This window comes from Protopterus annectens, chromosome 2.part1 (genome assembly GCF_019279795.1).
Source record: "Protopterus annectens isolate FY-2018-M chromosome 2.part1, PAN1.0, whole genome shotgun sequence".
In the NCBI taxonomy this organism is placed as follows: domain Eukaryota; kingdom Metazoa; phylum Chordata; order Ceratodontiformes; family Protopteridae; genus Protopterus; species Protopterus annectens.
This window is the reverse complement of record NC_056729.1, coordinates 1,893,914,141-1,893,940,319: the sequence shown is the minus strand read 5'-3', so window position 1 is coordinate 1,893,940,319 and position 26,179 is coordinate 1,893,914,141.

Sequence of the window (26,179 nt, the reverse complement as noted above, 5' to 3'; positions counted from 1 at the left end):
GTGCCATAGACTGTACACATATAGAGATCAAAGCACCACCTGGGGAACAGGGAAGAGTGTACATAAACAGAAAGGGCTTCCACTGTGTTAACTGCCAAGTTGAGTGTAATGCTAAGGGAATCATCTTGAATGTGTATGCTGGCAACCCAAGCAGTTACCACGTCTCACATATCTAATACAACTCCCAACTGTATGACATGTTCACTAGCAGTGATATCCCACAGGATCATTTACTAGGAGATGCAGGTTATGCACTTGATATATGGCTGATGATACCCATCAGAAATGCACACACACAAACTGAAGAACACCATAATAAGGCACATGCTAAAACAAGAAATATCATAGAGCATGTATTTGGGCTGCTGAGGTCATGGTTCCAGTGCCAGGATACATCTGCGGGAGCCCTGCAGTACAATCCCTGTAAATGTACTTAAATCTTCGCCATCTGTGTCATACTTCACAACATCATCCTGAGAAAACAGCTTCAGCAGGATCAATAAGGGGAAAGGCTACACATCCCACCACCACTGGCAGGTTCACCACAGCCACATGCAGGTAAGAAGTCAGAGGGTAACCAGCAGCTGCTGCAGGCCTAAGCAGACATAGGTGTGCTCAATATGCCCTTGCACTGGCTTAGAGGCAAAGAATAGCACACTCACTCACCATCTAAGGGGCTATAACCTTCTGCCAGGCAACACTCACAACCTTTACCTACCCATGTAATAGCTATGTGCTCCTAGCATCAGACAGAGTTAGCCCTGATCTAAAACAGCACCAACTGCCAGATTTACAAGGTATGTGTTGAACCTAAACTATTAAAAATAAATGTGTAATAATACAGGGGTGGGAGGTTGGCATAAGGGGAGGGAGGTTGGCATAATGGTTAAGGTATTTACTTTACAAACCTAAGGTTCAGGGTTTGATTCTCACATGGGGTAATTGGCTATGCTGAAAATGGCCCACAAGGGCAGTTAGCCTAGTACTAATCTATGAACAAATGAATGGCATATTCTTGCATACTGTTACTCGGTAATGTAAGTGAAATGTGGCTGATTTTTACAGAAATGACTTAAGTTCAACATGTGATAGCAGTGACTTATGTGAATATATTTGTGCTCTGTCAAATAATAGGTCTTAGGCATCAAACATTCACACACTCATACCTCTCAAAATTACTAGCTATCACAGAATGTCTTCAGTTTGGTCTTATACTTTTGTATTGGTAAATCCTGAGAGAGAGAAGTTAGAAATTAATGGCACACATTTCATTTTCAAATGTCATATCCCTCAGACCAGTCTTAAAAAATAGTGATGCCAAAACTGTTATCCTATCAACTGTCTATGTTTGTAAGACCAAAATATTTAAAAAGCTTCCCCATTGTTCAGCCTTTTGTCTCACCCCCCCCCCCCCCACACACACACACACACACACACTCCTTACTGGGAAACAGATATTCTCCATTTTTAGAATGATATGAGGATGCTTTTTCTTATTGTTGTTTTATTGACTTTTTTATATATGGATGGGACAACTCAGTAAACTGGAGACCTTTTAGGCAGAATGAACAACAGTACATATTTCTTTTGTCATTTTCTTATATTTTTCATAGGCCAAAGGTGTGTTATTTGGATTTGGAGGTTCACAAAAACTTTACTGAGAACAAATTAAGTACTACGATAAACTTCATAAATGTATCAAGTAATGCATTTTTACATTATTCTAGTATGTACCCCACATACATCAAACACAACATTGTAAAGCACCAGTCGGTAAGACATAAAAGATTAACCACTGACAGAGATTTATATATAGGGGGTATCCAAAACACATTGTACATAAAATTATTGAGTGAGATCATATTGACATATACAAGTTAAGGGAAAGCCACAGTAATTGCAAAAAATGGTCTTTCTCCATTCCTCTGTTTTTTCCCTTGGATGGTGCAGCTATTAAAAGGGCAATACACAACAACTGGAGAATATTAGAATCTAGTGAAGAAATAAAAAGAATTGTAGGAGGTGGACCATTCTTCATTAATAGTAAGACCAAAAATATCAAAATGTAGTTGGAAAAATTGTAAAGTGGCAAAAAAAGGAACTTACAAGTGTCACAATTGCACCCAATGTAGATATATCAATGAAAGCCCATATTTCATTGGCATAAGAACAAAGAAGACATATTCAGGACCAGGACATTTTACATGTAGTGTTAATATGTGGTATATTTGTCTAGGTGTTGCACCTGTGAGGCTTTTTACATAGGTGAGATCAACAGAGAACTAAAAGAATTCATGAGCATCAATATGCTATAAAAACTAGAAACACAGAAAATATTTTAGCAAAACATTAGCTGGGGGTTGCTCTTTTAAAACATTTTTTTCAGTGTCATGATCATGTCCCACACCATTTTAATGGAGACAGAGAGAATGAATTAGAATACTGATAAAGAAAATGGCAGATTATACATACAGCAAAGCAGGACTAAACAGCAATGTAAATTACAAGGTCATTTTAGATAGAAATCAGAACAATAGAACAAGTAAATAGATTATGTTTTACTGTGTGCTTATCTAAGTATTTATTTTTTTAACTCTTAGAAGCTAACAATAATTGTTATTCAATCATGTGACATGGAATGTTTTAACTGAATGTTATTTAAGAACTGGTTGTGTGCGTGATTTTGTGTTCTGAGGAAGGCCAATGTGGCTGAAAGCGATCAACTTTGGTATTAAACATTTTAGAAACATCTTCTCTCTGTTGGTGATTATCATTTGATTTGTTGTTTCTTTTGCTATCATCTCAGGACTGTCCTATCCTTTGCTTTTTTCCTACTTTTCTTAATGGCTTGGACCAGCTTTGTTCCTATAAGAGTGTGGGAAGCATGTACACATTACAAAAATCTGTAAGAAAACAGTACAGTTAGCAAAACAGCATCACAACACAGATATACTAAGCACTAAGTCAGATATGCATCCTGAGCATCAGACAAAAAGACTTGCATACCCCTAAATCCAAAAGATAGAAAACAAGGATATGGCACAGTTGTCATCATTTGCACAGGGTATTGATAGTGGGCATGAGGCCTAGGCCGACACCAAAGGTAGTGAGTGTGTGCAAGTAATTAAGAGAAGTAGGCAGACATTTGGAGTAAGTATAAAATGTCCACTGAGACAAAATGAGCTTTAAGCCTCATGGCTGATCCATGTTACTGTTATGTTTATGTGTCCGTATGGGCACACCAGGTGAAACTGGTGTGTGAGTTCTACAAGAACACAGCCAAGCTCTGTGCTAGTTCTATATCCTGGTATGTCAGAGAGGTGTGAGCCTTGCATGGTAGAGGTGACAGGTGCTAGTTCTATATCCTGGTATGTCAGACAGGTGTGAGCCTTGCATGGTTGAGGTGACAGTTCATCGTCATAATTTCAGATCTCGAGAACTGGCTCTGTCAGAAGTTGTACTCGCACATCCATGACCACAGTCAGATGCACTGCTGCTACCTAAAGGTGACTGATTTCTGTTGGACGAGCTCTTCTCATGAGTATGCACAAGGCCATGACCCCATGAACTGCCATGTCTGGGTGTGGACACTTCAACCACTGACTGAGTAGTGGAAGCAGTTCCACTAATGGATTGTGATCTGGCATGGACACATCAGCTAACATCCGATGATGTGACTCACCTATGCCCACGTGGATGTCATCCCCCTCCCAGCAGATGTCCCATCATAGACATCACTTGTTTCAATGTGTCATTCATCTGATCCATTGAATCAGCAGCACAGTGGAGGCAGTCATGCATGTCAACCTCTACCACATCTACAACCTGAAACATGCCCTTGGAGGCCCTATTGGAATGTGCCTGTGCCTCCATGATGGCCCTAAACATGTGTCAAGTGGCACAGAAAGACATGCCTGCATCAGGAGGAGGGTGGACAGCAGGCCTCCTAAGGGCAACCCAAACAACCCTCCTGCATGGAACCTCACCTACACTTTGGCAACAGTCAGAGTCAACAGGCACTGAAGCCACAGTAACCACACTACCTTGATCAAGTGTTGCACCCTCCACCTGTCCGATATCTGAGGGCTGACTGGAATGGGTTTGTATAGGACCACTGGCTGTGTCTGATGGAAATAAAGGGGAAGGCTGAATGACAACCTCAGTTTCAAATTTAAGAACAAATGTATAAATCTCTTCTGTGTGTATATTCCCCCAGCCAATAACATAAATACTGATGAAGATATCCTACATTGGTTGTCCAGCAAGTGACCGTCTCAAACAACTCCAGCTTTACTCTGTAGCATATCTCCTACTCCGAGGAGATCTCTGCCTAACATATAAAGTTATGTTAAACCCAGAGCTGTTGGACATGCTACACCTAAAGAAATCTCAATCCCTCTGAGTTACACAGTCTAGGGACCTAAACCTTGTCACCACAATAAATAGGACATACTGTAGGTATAGATTCTTGTCCCAGAGACTTCTTATACTCTGGAACAAGCTACCCATCTATGTCAAGCAAAGTTCCTCATTAGCACTCTTCAAGAAAAATCTTGGTGAGTGGATGGGAAATAGGAAATACACCCCAGGGATCACTTCTGTGGCTCTGCTCAACAGGGGCAGAGGAAATTAACTTTCTTGGTTGGCGTTATCCAGGGAACCTTGTTGGCTAGGCTTACTTAGGCCCTTGGGCCGATAGCCTAGTATCTACCTACAAATCTATAACAAACCATTGTACTGGGGACATCAACATAGACTGGAATATGTGTTCCTCAGAACCCCCCTCCCCCACTCACCACATAAATCTTTACGGATTTTTACAGGCCATATCCTTCTCTACTAGGATCAGTAAACCCAACAATAAAGCAAGTATTCCAGATTGGATTCTTGTTAACACCTATCCCCTCAAATACAAGAGTGGAACCCTGCCTGATGATGTAAGTGATCACCTCCTCACCTATTTAATCAGCAAAAAGCTGGTATCCACAATCAGTCCATTTTTAAGACAATAAGAACAATAAGAATTTCAACTGCACAAATTTCCAAAATGAACTCAAATCTTGCAATTGGTCAGTTCTGAAAGAATTACCACTTGAAGAAGCAGTAAATTACTTTAATACCAAATTCCTATCCATCCTTGACACCCATGCACCAGCGCGGACTATTAGCACCAAAACAAAAGTTGCTCCTAGGCTCTCAAAAGAAACCAGAAATAAAATGCTACTTGGAAATAGGGCTTGGGCCACTTTGAGGACCACAAAAAAACCCATAGATCAACTTAGATATAGACAACTAAGAAATGAAACAAAAAAAATCCACCACATTAGACAAGAAAAACTATTACTGTCATCTACAAGAAAAACACCAAAACAAGCCACAAATGTTTTGTGTAGGTATAAACAAACTCCTTAGTCCAGGACAGTCCTCCACTCCTACCCCTTGGATTCGAACCAAAATCCCCTAGCAGAAGTTGCTAATACCTTTACAACAGCCATCCAAAACCTAGCTAACCAATTATCCCCTGGATGCCCATATTCTCTGGCCACTACACCCTGCTCCCAACTCCCCTTTAACTTCAAGCCAGTTTGCACACCTTTGGTCCGAAAATTACTTAAAAAACATTCAAGTCTACCACCCTGTCAGCTGATCTCCTCTCTGCTGAATATCTACAAAAAGCTGAAATGCCATAGCATACCCTATTACTATGCAGATCAATAGAACTATAACTGAAGCATCTATTCCCTCTGTCTGGAGGATATCCCATGTCACCTCACTCGATAAAGGGGGCAGCTTTACCGAACTTTCAAACTATAGACCCATAGCTATTCTGTCACCCTTGGCTAAAATTATGGAAAAATGCATCCACAATCAACTCCTGAACTATCTTTTCCATAATAATCATCTAACCAACACCCAACATGGCTTTAGACCATTCCATAGTACAACCTCGGCCCTCGTCTCCTTCTCTAACGTCATTAACCAACACTGAAACAATAATAAACTTTCCTCTGCTATCTTTCTCAATCTTTCAAAAGCCTTTGATATGGTAAACCACAAAATCCTCATAAACTCTTTGAAATGCATCTCCCTAGAGGACCAGGCCATCCAATGGTTTCAATCATATCTCAGTGGTAGACAACAGGCTGTCCTATGGCAGTGCAAACTATCCACCCTTTTATCCATCACCCTCGGAGTACCCCAAGGCTCCATACTAGGTCCACTATTATTTTCATTTTCATCAATGATTTGTGTAAGGTCATCCCAAATGCAACGTGCATTCAATATGCGGATGACTCCACTTTAGTATCCTCTGATACTTCACCTGCAAAGTTGCAGATTCTATCCCAAAATACTTTTAACACAGTTGAAAATTGAATCCTTAACCATTATCTCATGTTAAATCCTAATAAAACCAAAATGCTGCTTTTCTCCCCCAATTCACAGGTCTGCCCTAATAATCTTTACATTAAAATCCAACAACGGCACCATTATTTCATTATTTTCCCAGATTTCTCAACCAAACTGTTAGGAGTTATAATAGATAATAACCTTAAGTTTGATCTGCATATCAATAAAACCATTAAAACAGTTAATAAAAAACCTGGCTCACTATATAGGCTCAAGCCCTTCCTAACGCCATTAGCCAGAACTGTAATTGCTCATACACATCTACTTTCCACCCTCCTATATGCTTCCCCTCTATTTACAAACCTCAGCAAAACTGACCTTAATGAGCTTTCTAGCAGCTACAATCACATTGCTAGATTCGCTACCGGTGCAGCCTACAGAACTCATCACTGTCATAATCTAAATCTACTAGGATGCCTTGAACTGCCTAACCTACTTCAGGTTAAAAACTAATAGCTGCACATAAGATCCTGTACCAACCAGATAATACACCCATACCTAAAAACCTCATCACCCCCTACGGTAACCTTAGCGCACTTCATTCATCTGAAAGACTACTAGTTCAAACTCTCAAATCCAACAAAACAGCCAGTAAATCTCTATTTGCTAACTCTGTTGGCAAAAACTTGAAATTCTCTTCCTGCTAATCTTACATCTGAACTCTCTCTACCTCAAATCAAGAAAAATCTGATTCAGTACTTTAAAAAACGATGGCTATGTCCTTGTCCTAATCCAGACTAACTCTAACCATCACTCGTGTGCACATGGAGGACTTCTGCCTACACTTTATTGCTTCTTAACTTAATAAATCCTATGATCTCCTTGGATCTACTACCAGGTTAGCATACTAGGCATTCAATACCCTATCATTCTTAAAAACACAGTCTAGAATTTTCCATCTGAGTAAAAATTTAATAATTCGTTTGTTAATATTTGTTTGTTGTGTTTGTTTACATCTATGTAAAAATCATTTCATTTATGTTTTATTTTGTGTTTTAAACTGTAAAAATGTAAGTTTATTGAATGTCTTTTTGGAGCTTTTCTCCCTGGGCCTCCACTGAAAATGGACCTGTATCCAGTCAGACTATCCCGGTAAACAAATGTAAAATAAATAGAATAAATAAAATAATAAATAAAATTGAATGTCTGCACCCCCAGACTGTGCCTGTGTTTTGCCACCAGCATCATCAGAGTCTGCCGATACTCTGACAGCAGGTGGTAAGAATCCTACACTTCCACTGTCAAGATCACCTGTGATATTAAGCAAAAAACACAGGAAATAAATTAATATCTGCACTACTGCAGTTCAAGATATGCTAAAAAAATAACACTGGTGCCACTATCACACATGGTACAGCAGTGTGCACACACAGTCCTCACACCCACCTCACACATACAGACAAATGACTATTTCTGTGAAATGCTCATCAGTACTAAAATAAAATAAAATGTTTGGCTTATCAGGTGCAGATGAAGCCACAGTTGCTATGGAGGATGGTCCCGGAATAAGTTAAGAAAATGTAAAGACACCATCATCACAATAACAGAAACAGGGTGAACACATTTTGGCTTTTATATGTCCATTAACAATACATTTAACTGAAACTTCGATGATACCTCCACCCCAAGTGCATGTGTAATGTAACTGTATCTATCTAAAACTAGTTCTCCCCCCCAAAAAAAAAATATTAGACAACTGAAGTATTGCTTTTAATATTTTCCAATACAAGAAACATTAAACAATTGATATAAGGCAAGCCTACCTGGAAGCTCCTCCTGGGAAATACTTGGCCTCCAAAAAACAGAAGCACCAGCATCAATCACGTGGGGTTGTTGTACACTTTCCACCAAGCTCTCTGGATCCCTGACAGTGGACACAAACTCATCATTTGATGTCAGTGGTGGCTCTGTAGCAGGCCCCCCCAGTTGCCAGCTGTCCATGGACCACTGCAGCTGCTCTCATCTGGGCTGAGTGAGTCATGTCAGTGGCTCAACGATGCACCTGAGCATATGTTCTGCTGCATCCACCACCAGCATTCATGTCAGTCACAATCTGGTTCCAAATTTGCATTCTTCCAGACATGTCCCCATATTGTCTCTCAAGCAGTAAGGCACAGTGTTACCAAAAGGCTTGGACAATGACATCATTCTCAGATTCAGTGAACGGGGGTTGCAGGAATTAGACCACTTGGGTGCCATAGACCTAGGTGATATAAAACACAAAAGAAGGATACAACATATAAATATCACATAAATAAAAGGCCTGCTTAGATATAACATATATTATTAGTTTTGCAATATGACACACTGGAGAAACAAAAAAGCTTTTCAGTTATTCAAATATAAAACAAGGGTTATGTGGTTGTAACATATCACAGTCATGCACAAACCACGGTTTGATCCAGAACAAACGAGTAACAATAAGAAAACAAACCTCTGGAGTAACTTACTTTTGGCTGTGCCAACACAGAAATGGAGCATGGCTCCCCCACCCCCAAAATAAGAGGCAAAGGACATTGCTGTACAAAACAAAGGAATAAAACATCAATGAATTGTTATTAGTATTACCAAACTGTCCCAAAAACATGTGTACACATTTAGCATAGAACTGTCATTTCTGTGCAATTACCAGTCACCTCTACCTGTGCCCAGCACTCCCCTACAAGGGTCTATGTGCATCCTAGAAGGCTAACATTCTGTTGTCATTGACAATATAGGGCATTTAAAATTTCACTGAAATAGCAATAGAAGAGTGTCACCAGAAACAGCAATAACATTAGCACCTGTCATGAAAGTTAATATGGCAGTGCATCTGTAAGAATCAAAGCCAACTACTCATCTTGGCTCACCAAAAACACCCTATTTCCCATGAAAGAAAGTGACAAAAACTGGAAAAAAATGGATAAAAACTAAATTGGCAATATTCCTACAAAAATATAAAGAACTAAGAAATTTAGCAAAAAACAGCAATTTCAAAGACAAGAAAACTTGATTTTATAATCCTCAGTTCTCCCAAAAGTCTAACCCAAAAAAATTCTGGCATACCATCAAAATTTTAAATCTAGGTCAACCTACCACCCCCAACCCCTACCCTAATAGTTCTCCCTTAGAAACTGCACCTTACTTAATACTCACTTCATTTAATCTATTGAAAAACTTACCCAACGCTCCTAAAGCCATAACCACCCTCATACCCCTCACTACACATGCAACCCAGCCCCTTTCTCTCTTAACCTTGCCTACATCAAGTCACTTCTACTAAAACTAAAACCTTGTTGTCTCTCTACCAATAACCTCCCTCCCCTCTTTCTTAAATTCTCTGCTCATTCTATAGCCTATCCTGTCTCTATCCTAATAAGTAGATTTATCCAAGAGTTTACTGTCCCTGACATCTGGAAATCATTCTACATCATTCCACTTCACAAAGAAGGTAACTCCACTGAACCCTCTAACTACAGACCCATTAGCATCCTAGCTCCTCTTTCCAAAATCCTCGAAAAATGTATTCACAATCAGCTTTTAATTCACCTTATTAATGGAATCTTCAGACCCCACTCAACATGGTTTAGACCACATCACAACACCTCCACCTCCCTCCTATCCTTCACTCTCACTGTTGCTGAAGCCAGGGACAAAAACCTCTTCATGTCTTGCCTCTTTCTTGACCTCTCTAAAGCTTTTGATACTGTCTCCCATTCCAAGCTACTTATTAAGCCTACTGACCTTAATCTCTCACCATCTACTATTCACTGGTTCTCAAGCTATCAAATAGTCTCCAGTCTGTCAGATGGCAATCCGCTTGCTCCCCTTTCCTACCTATCCAAACTGGTGTCCCTCAAGACTCATTCCTTGACACCCTCCTATTCAATATCCTCACCAATCATTTTACTCCTCCTGCAACACCTCCTCCCCTCCCTCCTACAGTAACGCCGATAACTCTATTCATCTCTTGTGCTGACATCTCAAAACTTCTTTCTATCACTCAAAACTCCTTCTCTTCTGTGGAAGAATGCCTCACAGAGCATCAACTTATACTTAACCCCAAAAAAGCAAAGCTCCTAATATTTCCCCCCAAATCTCTCTACCACCTTAAATCCACCTTTACTATTTCTTCGCTAGATAACGCTCTCATCAAAGCTGAGCCGCACACTAAGTTATTGGGTACAATAATCAATGACCAACTCAAATTCAACATCCATATCCAACACTGTATCAAAAAAACTAACATGAAACTGGGTCTTCTCTACAGGAATAAGAAATGTCTTGCATTCAACTCCAAACCCACCCTTGCCCAAGCCTATCTCCTTCCATGTCTTCTCTATGCCTCTTCTATCCTAACTCACCTCCATTCAAACCTTCTCTACAAACTACAACAAGCTTACAATAACACAGCCAGATTCGCCAGTAACCAGCCTTATAACTCCCATCATTGCCTTGCCCAGAAACAGCTGAAATGGCTAGAATTCCCCCAGCTCTTACTACTTGCCCAGCTGCAGCTGACACACTCCCTACTCAACAAACCACTAGCCTGCGCATCTCTCTCTACCTTAATATTCTCTTATACCCCAATCCGGTCTCTTTGTAGTTTCGACCAGCACCTTCTAGACATCTATAAATCCAACAAAACTTATGGTAAACTCCTCTATAAACACCCTGTGTCGTTTGCATGGAATAGGCTACCACCTCACATTAGTAGCATCACTAGTTCCAGCTTCTTTAAAACTGAAGTTAAGCACTACTTTCTGAACTCAAAAGCCTGTCCTTGCCTAAATCTGAATTTTCCTTTATTTTTCTAAATCTAATAATTCAATGACTAATCTGTTTACTAGACAATACTGCATTATGCTACTTGGGAATGATATGTCATTATTGTTAATACTTAAATGTACTGGTTGTATTTACTTCATTTTATTTTATTTTCATTACAGTTATTCATTTCACCTAATTACTATATATGTAATTTTTGCTTATGTTGTATTGCTGCACTGTTTTTCTTGGGTTTTGTATATTGCCTACTATGTTATCTTTTTATGTTTGTATTGCTGGAGCTTCTCTCCTCAGGTCTGCACTAAAAGTGGGACATTGGCTCAGATGGACTAATCCAGTTAACAAGTGTCAAATAAATAAATAAATAAATCTGATAAATTAAAATGCCCTGACAATAATAGGTATGCCATCAGTAAACTTCTAAGTGCATACAGATAAAATGCATATATATATATATATATATATATATATATATATATATATATATATATATATGGATCTATGTCTATTGAACAAATCCACATTCACCAAACACACTTTAGCGAAAGCACTTTTAACCGAAAAAGCACTTTCGCTAAAGTCCCCAAAATAAACACCAAAAAAAAAAACAAAACAAAAAGCACATAACTAACATTTACGCAGGGTGGCAAGCCCCCCTGCACCCTCCATGTAGGGGGCTGCACACCCCACACCCCTCCTACTTTTATATTCTCACTCTGAGATTGCACTACAGTGGGGAAAAGGGAATATTCCCTCATCCCCACTGTACTACAATCTCAGCAACAGCTAGTTTCCCCTGATTTTCCCTATATCTTATACTTTCGCAAAAGTGCTTTTTCTGTGAAAAGTACTTTCGCAAATGTATGATCGGCAGTTTCACTTTCGGTGAAACTGCCATTCGTGCATTAGTATGGATCCTATATATATATATTCATAAAAAAATGTTTTGTCCTACTAACATGTGATCATATCCAGTATATAACATAAGAATGCAATCATACCTTATCAAGATCAGTATTCTTCTGTGGAGATCAATCCAAAGTAATAGCAATCTTCTTCTGTATTCTCCACATAAACAAGTCTCCTCACCTTCAGGTTCTCTAGCTACATGGTTATTTATCTTTTATAGTGTAGATTTAGGGCTGTGAGCATGGTGAAGATGCAAATGAGGCGTGAACTCATTAGAATTGTTGAATCCCTAGCTCTTGGCTCTGTGTAAGAGATGGAAACATAGTGCAGGCACTCCTTCAGTGTTTGTTGCTAATGGATTGCAACTGTAACTGATTACTGCTAGGGAGAAGGAAGACACAACAATTCAGACTCCCTTACCTCCAGTGGATATGTCTCCCAGGTTAGACTTACAAAGTGTGGAAGTAATTGTATCAAGGCTTCAAATGTATGGAAGCAGCAAACATGTTGCAGTTTCTTTTCAGTAACATCCAACTTCCCCTGCATGTTTTGAAAATTGTATATTATCGGCATGTAATATTCTCACACATTGTAAGGATAATGATAGAAAATCTGCCAATATTTCATCTACAGCTTTGAATCACTTGTGTGTATGTAGCACATCCACTAAACCCATTGATCCACAGAGCATATGCTATCTGTTGATCATGGTTCAAGTCTCACCTTTGTCCTTTAAGGATGAAAGCTAAGAAACAGTGGCCACAAGGCTAAAACAAGCTTGCCTTTACTTATCACATTTGAGAGATGTTTACCATTGTGCAAATTTGGACTAATGGCCCACACACGATGGAGACAGAACATCTGTAGGCAGGATGCACACATTCTCAATTTCAAAAAAGGGATATATTGTTGTATTTTTTGCTTTCCATTGCGCAAACCCACTAAGCAGTGTTGAGTGGTAGTTAGCAAACCTCCACAACACCAGCATCTACAGAACACATGCAGAGAAGAAGCAGACAGTAGACAATTTTAAAATGGATACATTCTATTAATTTTGTTGGGCATTGCTCAAACAATCTAAGTGGAGGTGCACAGTGGTTAACACACATAAGCTCATAATGACTGTGAAAATATCCACATTTTTTTAACATGTGTAAGTGTAAGGCTGCAATACAGATGGTCCTGTGTACTAATACAGGAAATTCCAAATATTTTTACTGTTGTTCCATTTCAGTTTATATTAAATGTCACATAAAAAGGTAACTATAATTATAAATAACAATAGCAAGTATGTATAGCAGTGGAGCTCATATCATATGAATTATATGTATGACAGAGGGTATACAGACTACTATGTTTCTGTAATTATAATTGTGTTCTCTGGCCTTGGATGGCCTTCAGACTTTAATAAGACTCATACACATATGAATGTATAAATTAGGACCTTGTCAGGTCACACACATACATGGTTAACCCCTCAATCTGTCATGTGTATTTATATGTAATTCATGAGTATGCCTGAAAAGCACTTCTTCTGTGGCAAGGATGAAAAATCACTGCTGTGGAAGAAAAGTTTTGTCTGTTATTCATAGGCTTGAGTCCCACATAGTAAAAATTTATTTTATCAGTCTGTAAACCACTCAATAAATGTGTCAGGTCATAACAATTATGTCCCCAGTCCATGTCTACAAAGTTAAATCACCTAAAAGTTTCAGTAGCAAACAACTCTCCAACTTATGCCAAGTGTCAGATTAATCTTCCAAATTGAAAAACTGGATTTCTTTCTGTTTAGCACTGTTGCTCTTGACTTAACATCACTCAAAAATGGTTAGCATCATTGTTTGAGTTTGCACACTATCGCTAAACACGATAACACGCATTGGCGGGAAATCATTCTTAGCTATTGCAGTTATCTCTAGTTAAACATGTCTGGTGTTAGAGGGAAAGTGCCCAACTTCGGTGATACAAGTGGGGTGTTGAGTGGTTCAGGACCTTTACTGGACTCCTTGTAAACCATCAGAACCAAAGACTTTTGCAGTGGGACTATAGCAGCTTCAGTATAAGTCTGAAGCTTGAAATTGTGCGGCCAAGGCTGTGTCCATTACAACTGCCATTCCACACACACTGGAGAACAGTGTAGGCATCGCTTCAATGACCTACAAAGGTGCAATAGGAATACATTCAACCAGTGGCTGGATGAGTTCAGCACGAGGATCATTCCACAAATATGTAAGTATACTAATAAAGAGAATTTATAGTAGATAGAAAGCTGCATATAAGCCAGGCTGGTATGCATAATGCTCTTCTGTTGTTCCCTTCTCTTTCTACTACAGCTAATGAAGAGATAATTGCACAGTCTCATGCTGACTGTCTTGAGAGACTGAGGGAAGCAAGGGGTATGTATGCAGCAAAAGAGAAGTATTATTGTAGCTTTTCTATAAAAATTGCTGTTTTCTAAACAGTGCAAAGTAAGCATGCATATCATAAGTGTGAAAGCAAGCATGCATGTTTCACACTGTAGCACAAACCGTCTGTAGCAGTCAAGTCTACAACTGTAGTCAGACATTATGGGTTTAAATACCACAAGTAGCAAGTAAAGTAATTTCTACACAAGTGGCATTAATGCCCTGCTGTTCACCTAATCTCTATAACTGGACCAAACATATGTGTATTAATGGTACAATGCCAGGATTAGATTGAGCAATCCATAATTATATTTAGTAGTTGTTAAGAAGTAAAGTTAAATATAAATGTGCAGATACAATACTACTGTTATTATTGTGATAATGTATTGTATGCCACATATGATGGTACTAATGTCATCTCTTTTTTTTCTCTCACCCCAACTCTTATCTCTTTTTTATTGCTATTTGTTGTCAAAAAGTTTCCATGTCATCCATGTCTGACAACTAATAAAATCCAGAGGTAGGCCAACCCCAGTGGCTTAGCTTACCCCCGATCCATCTTCTCTGGAACTGCTACTCAGCACATCTAGGATCCAACAATGGCAGTACTGCCTATGCTATGCCTGCACTATCTGCACCCTCAGGTAGTACTACTCTGGCAGTTGGTACTGTGCTACCCTCCAGGAGTACTGGCAGAGGTGTGATTTTTTTCAGCCAACAGGAGATGCCAGCATTGGTGCATAGGGTCTTGCACAGCAGAATTGGTGCACACCTACACCGAATGGAGAGGCTGCTCTCCCTCATGATTCATAGGAAGAGACATCAAGCACTCCAGCAGCAAGTGGATTATGGAGATAGTGATGACAGTCCTGTGGGTAAGGACTAGATTTTCACTTTCCCCATGTTTGACTAGCATGAGCCTGTGATGTCCCCTTCCTAACCCCATAGTGTCCCTCAAACTTTTGTGTCCCTCACTGTCCCAGTCTCATATCTTGTTTGTCCTGTTTATTTACATATGCTTCCTCACCTTCCCTACTTACCTTACCCAGAGATACCTACGTCCCTTACCCAACATTCCTCTCTTACTGTATTAAAAAGAAAAAAGAGCACCTGTCCCACAAAATAATATCCGTCCCATTCATAGCTCTCCACTTCACACACATGTCTTCTTGACACATTTGATTTGGTCCAACTGTCTATACAACATGACTACATTGTTGTGACCCCTCTTTGTTGGGGTGATAGTCCAAATTCATCTAATATTCTGTACACATTTTCATTTCTGTTGAAGAAGTGGATATCTATAGTTCTTTCCTACCCCGCTCCTGCACATTCCATTATTGCTTTCCCTTTGCTCTTCCTGCTTGCCTCCCAATTCACCACTTTCTTATCTATCCCATTTTAACACATTTAATCTGGTCAAAAACATAGAATCACACTCAACACACATAAATACAAAAAAAAAAAAACATTGGAGCCTTTCACTTTTTGTTTTCTGTGTTTGCAAGGAGTTTGGTATCATGCACCAACAACAAGCGATGGTGAGCAGCTCATCTTTCATTTGGTTACCTCCACACAATGTCTCTTAAACCCGCTGTGCTAAAGTGACACACAGTCAATGTAGAATAAAGAATTATTTCATTCCATTATCAATACATATAAAAGCTATTAGATACAATTGGATTCAAATCCTGTATCACAAAAGCTCCAAAATAAATGTTTCAATACATTTACACCTGGTGCTACAAAGTCAGCTAAACAGTAGGTGTGTTCTATACACTTAGTACTCGGAACAGACATAATCTTAGCAATGAAGCTTGCGTTTGTCACTGTTTAACTATGCGTATACATGGAAAGCAGTAGAAATGTGTACCTCACATGTGCAAACACTTTGCCATTGATCCTGCAAACCCGCTGCAAAATGGTGCAATATGGAAAGTGCACAATAGCATGTATTACTTTTGTTTATTGTCTGTGTAATCTTCCTGCCACCAAAGTACATGTAAAAATGCAATCAAGGGGAAAACATATGTTTAGAAAAAAGCACATATTTAAACTGCAGCCATCATTGCATCCACTTATGCATTGCAAACTGATTACTTGTTCACAGATATATAAAGTACACTACAAAATAAATACCAAGTGATTTCTTATGTACCATGCACATCTTTATAAAATATGCATGCCCACTGGAAACACAACATAAAATACTACACTTTGCACACACATCAATTGGGATAATGCAGAACTTTATATCCTGCCAGTTGGACATGCCTACACATCTCTTAAAGACAGGCCTCCCAACATCCCGGTTCCAAAATCCAGTAATAATGTTATCCAATATTGTGCTGCAGCATTGTGACAATCACAATTGCGCTGTGGCGCTTGCATAAAATACTGAGTTTCTAGTCCTTGTCCTTAGTTTTCTAGGGGTTCTGTTTTCACTGCAGTCAATTGGTGTGTGTGTGTGTGTGTGTGTGTGTGTGTGTGTGTGTGTGTGTGTGTGTGTGTGTGTGTGTGTGTGTATGTGCTTGCACACTTGCTTGTCATTAGTGAGAGCATTTTATGCTAGCATGTGGGATACTACTAGTAGCATCTCCTCTCACAAAACAATGCTGATATCATCACTTAAGTGTTGTCTGACACTCTCAAAATCAGATTGGTGCTGTGGCATTTACATTAAATACAAATGTTTGCAGTCCATGTGCTTAGTTAGGTAGGGGTTCTATTATCATTGCAATCAATTTGTGTGTGTTTGTGTGTGTGTGTGTGTGTGTGTGTGTGTGTGTGTGTGTGTGTGTGTGTGTGTGTGTGTGTGTGTGTGTGTGTGTTTGTGCACTTGCTTGACATTAGAGAGAGCATTTTACACCAGTACAGGTGACACTACAAGGTTCTCCTCACCAGACACTGCTGATGTCATCAGTTATAAAGTGTTGTCCAACACTCTCCAAGTCAGACTTGTGCTGTGGTGGTTGCTTTAAATACAGAGGTCTCTAGCTGGTGTACCTAGAAAGATAGGGGTTCTGTTCCCACTACAGTCAACTGGTGTGTGTGTGCGTGTGTGTATGCATGCGTGTGTGTGTGTGCATGTGTGCGTGTGCATATGTGTGCATGTGCGTGCACTTGCTTGTCATTAGTGTGAGCATGTGGGACATTGTTGGCACCATTTTCCTCTCCCCAAACTCTGCTCATGTCATCAGCTATAAAGTATTCTCCGACACTATAAAAGCTAGAATTGTGCTCTGATGCTTCTGTTAAGTAATGTTATCTGTAAATAGGTAGTTTTAGGAAAATATGTGAGTCCACAGCTTTTTCCAGCACTCTTCAAAACATTATGTTGTAGCATACAAATAACTATTTCATCCTGTGTAACATGCACTCTGACAGTATTCAAGTTAAACCTGTGCTGTGGCAATAACTTTAACTACTGTGTTTGGAATGTACTTTGACTACACATATAGGTGTTCTCCTGTGACAGCAAGCTACTTGAGTGTCTATACATACAACTATCACTTATGAGACAATTTTACATAGTGTTGTGACTCCATATCCATGCCCTGCAGTGCTCGCAACATGTTCTCCTCAGCATACAATGATGTTTTCATGCTCCATATACTGCAATGTGATGGTGTTACAGTCAGACATATGTGGTGTTGCTACTGTGACATTGTATGCCATTCATATTCTATATCCCTTCACAGGTTCAGTGCATTGTTGTATGCCTGTTTGCTTGTAATTTATGGACATTCTGTGATCTTTGAAATAACTCATTTCACTACCCCTTGCTGTACCATTCACATAGCCAAATGCATCCACCTTTGTCCTCTAGCCATATGACATCCTTCCTGCAAAGGAGTGAAGCATGTCTTTATGTCAAGTATGCATACATACATCATGAAGCAGAGTCCTTCCATGAGCCTATGCCAGACATACCCAGACCACTGCATGTTTTATTGCTATGTCTGTCATGGTGTGTTGCACATGTCACATATGGACAGTGATAAAATGGGTTTACTATCAATTAGTTGACATTCAAAATAAATTCCTACCTGAAATATCAAAGCACATGTTGAAAATGGAATGTTGAAAAGGTCAGAATGTCGCAAACACACTTCCTTAAGCGAATTCAACCTTTCTCAACATCCATAGACTGCAGTCAGACACTGCACATCACATGACATAACTATTATGCAGGGAGTACGCCCTCCTGAACCCACCATGTGAGGGAGTTTCACCTCCCACATCCCTGACAAATTACATGTTCCAACTCCGAGATCACACTACAGTGGGGAAAAGAGTAAATTTCCTGCTCCGCACTGTACTACGATCTCTTGTCATAAGGTTGACCACATATGTGCGAATGCACAGTGCATTCTCTGAACCAGGACTCTCACAAATGAAGGTTCAACAACACAGATTCAGCCAAACAAATTTCAACATCCTGTGGTTGCCGAACCTTCACTCACAATTTTGATGGTAAACCGGCAAATGTAAAGAAATCAAACAAATACACACATATGCACAATAGTCTCACTATCTTCCATGATATACATATAGGCACTGTTACTTTCATTTTATAATGGTTAAGATTTCATGTGATGTTGGCCATCAGACTAATAGTGGCATATGACTCTATGATCACTTGACATGTAAATGTTGCTGTCATTGACATGCTATATTGAGGTGTGGATGTACAGTATGGCTACAAGAGAGTATTACAATCTGTGATGTGAGCTACTGTATTGATGGCCACTCCTCCATCCATAACAGCTGTAGTAATATGCTCCCCTGAGAACTCTTGACATAGGTTCATATTTTCATAGGAGGTTACTAGACTAGCAGTCCTACAGCCCTTACAATCCTAGCCATGTTCATCTCAAGTACACCACTTGTCTGTTATTAGGTGGATGTTATTTGTCAGACTGAGTTAATGGTCAACACCAACTACCCCTGTCCATGAGGGATATGGGTGCCAACCCAGGCTGAATTTTCATTCTCCCATCCATTTGTCTAGGTTGAGTTTGCATAGAGTCAATGATGTCTGCTTCATGTGATATGAAAATTAGATTGCCATTAGATTTGTGGATATGCAGCATTTCCATCAGGGTCACAGCCTGCCACATAAGCCAGGCACAAGTCACCTCTCAGAAGCCAATACGATACAGAGTGCAGTGACAGGGATTTTAGTCTATCCACGTGCATACCATGGTTTGAAGTCCCTGTATATCCTTGTTTAGAAAATCCTATGGTCTTTTCAGCTACTACAATTGTCTGGTGAGCTACTACAATTGTTGGTGAGGTACCTGCAAAAGTGAGCATTGTCATCTAGTTATGTTCTACTCAGGATCAAGTACATTGGTGTCATAACATCTTCAGACCTAGATGGGATGCTCTTACTTATGAGGTGCAGAACATAAAATGCTTTTCTTACCACTGTGGAAACTTGCTGTTTAAAGTTCAGATAGCTATCTACCTGTGTTTCAGGTCTCATAACACTGAGCTGGAGCTTAGGGGTGGCTTTGTCAATAGATTCCTTAGTATGCAACCTGGGATGTTATCTGACAGCAGTGAGGCCATGTTTTTAGCCCTAGAGGCTGCTTTTGATTTAAAACCTTTCCCCATTCTCTGTATATTTACATCTAAAAAACACAATTCAACTTCATCTACTTTATAGGTGAATTTTAAAAAAAATTGTTGTATTTGAAATATAATCAAAAAATTCCATGAATTTTTAGAAAAGATACGTTTTCTAATGCTTACTTGCATTATACAACCTCTCACCCACATTTTCAAAAAAGAACAATAGTTAAAGGTCAGTTGGTGAGAGCCAGTAGGATGACGTCAGACTATATGGATTTTAATACTGAATGTGAATTTATTAAGAGTATGTTTGGAGCAAGGGGGTACCCAATAGATCTCCTAACGTCAGTTATTGTAGAGGTTAAGGAAGGAGGAACAGGAAGATTTGCTCCAATTTTGGGTGTACCCCTACCTCCATTGGAAGTACAAAATATTGAGGCAAACTCTGCTATTGCCACAACTTTAGAAAAAGGTTTTCATTCTGCCATGTTTACCACTTTTGACGTGGAGAGTAATCTGGTGAGAAGTATTCTTAGTAAAGAAAGAAAACAATTTGCTAGTTTGTCTGATTTAAATCATATTTTTGAAAATCCATTTAAATGTGTATATAGGAAGGGAAGTAACATCAAGAATAGATTGGAAGGGACAAACTTCCTTAACCCCACTAATAATAATAACAAAAAAGGGACACGAAAATGTGGGCATCGCCCATATTGCATTAACATCAAGGAAGGTGATTCTATTCTTTTGAAAAAGAGGAACAAGTATATTACTACTCAAAGTTTTGCCAGCTGTAATACCACAGGAGTGATTTATATTGCTACATGTGAAATCTGTGACTCTTTTTATGTTGGCAAGACCGAGAGGAAATTGAGGCAGAGAATTTATGAGCATTTATATGAGATAAGGAAAAGAAAAGATAATAATGCTCTGTTTAAACATCAAAACAATTGTGACAAAGCTGAATTTCAGTTTTTTGTCATAGAAGTAGTCCCACGAGACCCCAGGGGAGGGCCTTGGGAGACTCGGTTGGAATATAGGGAGCTATATTGGTAAATTATTCTTGATGCAAGTTCTGCCCCTGGTTTAAATGAAATGTTATCCTTGAAACCTGTGGTGAAATTGAGATCTGCTAAGTTATAGTATGTTATTATAATAATATTTATATTTTTAAATAATATTATATATGCAAGCATTTTATGGTTTATTTTAATAATAATATATGCATTTATCTTTTAACAAGATGAACATGCATTTAATTTAATTTCCACAAGATGGCGCTATTTCATTGTATTTTGGATTCAATTTGGCTTCTGCTTTTGAAAAAACATTTTTAGAAGCATTTCAGGTTTGTGCTGGTAAATACTTATATTTAACAAAGCAATTTTAACTACGGTTTATGTTTGAAGCATTTTATATAACAAAATATATATACATATCTATTTATTATATATACTTTTGGTTTTAACTTTTAGATTCATTCACCTTTAAGGTTCATGTGTTTTAATGCATTTTGCATGTGTAATTGAATTTGTTCACTCATTGGTTCATTTGAATTAGATTAGTTTATTTATTCACCAAAGGAAGAGAGGTTAGGTATCTGATGAAGTTATTGTGACGAAAACGTATGTGGATTAATTTTACAAAGTTATTGTGCTGTTGCTTGTGCTTAGCAATTCCGTTTGCTGTGCTGTGCTGCTGTGATTTAGCTTGCTGTGGATTGTTTTTGTGCTTGTTCATTAAAGCAGTTGTCCATTTTGCTGAGCTCTGTGTGTGCCTTACTTCAGGTTTATTGTAAATAGTAATTTAGTAGTTCAATAGTTAGTAAGGTGGTTTTACACAGCTGGTTTGAGAAGCAAACAATGCTTAAGGAAAATGCTAGCTCTACCGTATATTTATTGTTATACGTTATTGGCAAGCTGAGATGTATAACTGGCTCAGTTAATAACATTTTTTGAAAAAAGAAAAAGAACTGAGAAAACCCTTGAGGCATTCTGAAGCAAACTGAGGAAATGTATTTTCATTGAAACTGAGTGTAAATGCTTTCAGGACAATGGCTGATATAGAATCAAAAATAAATATAAAAATAAAAACTATATACAAAGGGATTATAATAAGTTGATGCCTTTAAATGAAATGACAGATCATTAAAACATTTAAATGAGAAGATGCATGTACTATTCACTAATGTATTTTAGTGGAAGAATCAGAATATCATTAGCAGAGCTCTATATTTAGTGTGCATATGTTTTATGTAATATATTTTCTTAATTATACATTATAAAATCAGCACAACAGCTGTAAAGTAAGCTGTCATACAATGTTTATTTATAAATGGAAATGTAGTATTTTGCACACTTGAGCAGCATTCACAAATGCCCTTTGTATATAACTTACCTACCGCACAGAGCATCTGTAGATAGGTGCTCCATTCAGTAGACTATAGCTGCACTGTAGTGCCTGCTGAAATGAAAGAATAATTAAACAACAAATGAGGAATGCCACTGCGAATTAATATCCTAATGCACAAATAGTCTATAAGTAGGGCAAGTTCTGAAGAAGATCCAACTTCTGGGTGTGAAAGCGCTTACCATATTAAACTTTGTCTATTTTATGCCGTGTGCCGTGTGTTGTCCTTGCACTACTTATAGACTTTGTTTATTTTGAAATGAAAGAATGCAAAGCTACTAACTGACATTTTTGTATAGTATGAACATCTTTGAATTGCTCTACTATGAAACTTCCGTAACAGTGAAGAGCATCCATGATGCACAAAGACTAGTTTTCCTAGGCCCTGCCAACAGACTGATGCATTTGTATGGTGTTTAGAAAAAACTGTCAGTGGTCAACTGCAAGTGTCTCTGCAGCTAAGTAGCAATATTATAAGAATCACATACTGAGCTTTTTACTATGAAAGCTGGTGTAACAGGGTTTTATAGAGTATCCAGCTGTTTATGACAAAATGTATGCAAATGCATTAGTCTATGCATTATTATGCTTTTCTTGTCCTTGTATATTAATCCTGCTCTTGGTGTTTATATCGTTTTTAACTGCTGGAAACTCATTATTTTCTAACTCATAGAAATTCACTTCTTTTACGTTTGTTATAACAAATTAATAACTGTGTTATTACCTTCTTGTCTGATGTGTCTGTCATGTCTTAGAAGGGGCTTTGGAGCAGCTCATTTATACAGTAAGCAATTAGCAAATAAATTAATAATATATTTATTTTACATGAAAATGTAACTTTCTCTTTCAGAGTGTAACCCACATCTGTATGAAGGTACCTTTTTCACTGGTTCCCCTGTAAACCAATATCGAGCCCCAGATGCAGAATTCTGCCAAATTATCTGCACAAATGATAAACATTGTCAGTTCTTCACATTTACGATAAAAAGTTACTACAGGTAAGACAATGTGCAGGTAATTATAATGATTCTTTCAGGTGTTTTGTGAAGTATGTGGATTTAACATTGTGATTTTGCATTAAATACACTTTTTGTTTTTAACGTTGTGATTTTGATAGTAAACCGATATATATGTCATACATAGGTGTGTGTATATATATATATATATATATATATATATATATATATATATATCTATACACACACACACACACACACACACATACACACATATATGTACACACACACACACACACACACACACATATATATATATATATATATATATATATATATATATATATATATATATATATAGGTGTGTCTACATATGTATATCGCTAGAGGTGATGGAAATGAAGTGCCAGAGATGAGTGGTAGGATGCACACTGTGGGACATATAAAGAAATGAGGATATAAGAGCAGAAGGCCAAAGTAGCTCTAATTGCAGAAAGATAAAAAAAAACATATCACAGTGGTGCATATACATATGAAGAAAAGCAGAAAACATTCTGCTGAAAAGGATTTGGGACAGACAGAAAGAAGGTAAAAGGAAATGAGGGTGCCAAGCAAAATGGTGGATGGATTGTGAGAGAGATCTGTAACAGAAGAAGGCAGGAGTGTAGCAATCTGTCCAACTATTAAACTTGTATTTACATTTATAAGTTGTTGGTAATTAGAAGTGAGTTATTTTTTTATAATTATATTCAATAATAATACCTAGATATTTAATATGTGTGCCCTCCCAGTTTATGTCCCTTTTTCATCTAAGTTTCACAGTAACATTTTTATTCACTAGGAGTGCCTGTTTTTTAATGTGATTGAATTTTAGACCAGAGATGTTTGCAAAGAAGTCTAGATTATGTAATGGGTAATCTGCTGAATTTTCAATATCAATAGAAATTATTAATAGGTCATCAGCAAGCAGTTGTATCTTGGTGGATAATTTGTTGGACACTTTATATACTTTAACGTGGTCATTATTTCTAACATAATTTGCACAAGGTTTAATTGCTAAGGAAAAGACTAATGGGGAGAGGGGGCACCCCTGTTTAGTACCTCTTAATATTTGTAATTGCATAGACAGATAAGATCCAATCTTTACTTAGGCTATGGACTTTTCATATAACGTTTGGGGAGAAACTGTATTTTTGCTTTAAACAGGTATAGTAGAAAAAAGAAATTAGAAGCACACCATGACAATTGAAGCCAACTTAAAAAGCTGATGTGTCCTTTATTTGTAGAAAGTAAGCGCTTTCACGACTCACAGGGCACTTCTTCAGACTTTAATGAAAATAAAAAGTAAAAAAACTCCCTTATATCTCTACTTAACTCTTTCTTAAGCCAATGAAATCTCTGAATGTCAATTAGCTAATTAATTCTAATTAATTCTAATTTGCAGCATTTAATTTCCTTGTCTTTAGAGAGATCTTTATAAAGACAGTTGTTGACTGATAGAATTGTCTAATAAAACTGGCAGTCTACTGTGAGTTTCTAAAAATAATAATAAAATATTAATAAAATATATTCATACACATGATGTACCTATACGCAGACATACATAAAAAATTCATATAGAAACATAAAAATATAAAAATACATAAACATATAAATATGAAAATGTAAAAAATACATACATATACATATCCATATCTGTATACTTATATGTGACTCAATCTATACCTCGATGTTATGTATAAACATATAAGTGTGTAAAAGTATATATATATATATATATATATATATATATATATATATATATATATGTGTGTGTGATTTTCTAATTTCTTTTTTCTACTGGACTTACAACTTTGTTTTGGAGGCACTTCACCCCTTAAGTATACATTTTATTTAAACAGGTATAACCAACTCAGGGAGTCAATAGCTTTATCTATATCAGGGCTTAAATAGAAAGCTCATTTTTTTCTTATTTGCTAAGTCTATTAAGGAAAGTAATCTAATCACATCGTCCTGTACTTTCCTGTTTTTGATAAACCCAGTTTGGTCTTCATGAATTAATATTGGAAGAATATTGTTTAATCTGTCTGCTAAGATAGACATAAATAAATTGTAATCAATGTTAAGCAAAGAAATTAGCCTGCATGAAGTGCAAAGGTTGGGCTCTTTATTTGGTTTAAAATGGGAGAAATGACAGAATATTTCCATGAGGGACAGATGTTTGCTTTAGTTTTAACTTCTTGGAATGCACTGAGTAAGATTTTCAAGATGTTATCATGTAGGAGCTTGTAAAATTCTGAAATTAAACCATCCAGCCCTGGTGCCTTTTTGTCTTAGGATTCTTTATTTGTTCCTTTAGTTCTTTAAAGGAAAAGGGTTTATTTATGTTATTAGTATTGTGTTTGGATATCTTCTTTTGAATATTATTAGCAGGAAAGTAGTCTATATTTTTATCACTTGTCTATGAGTTATTATTATTAATATTCTTGTAATGTTTTTAAAGCATAATAATATTTTTTTACATCTGTAGCGTTGATAGTCTTACTATTTTTAATATATATTATTTCTCATACATGACTTTTTTCATTTAAATGTTTAGATCTAATCGGAATCCTATGCATAATCTTGGGGTTAATTGAGTTGGATTGTAATCTGATTTTTTCCAGATTTATTGATATTTTATGCTGCATGATATCCTGATATTCTTTCTTTCGTTTACATGTCAGCTAATGCAAATTTGTCATT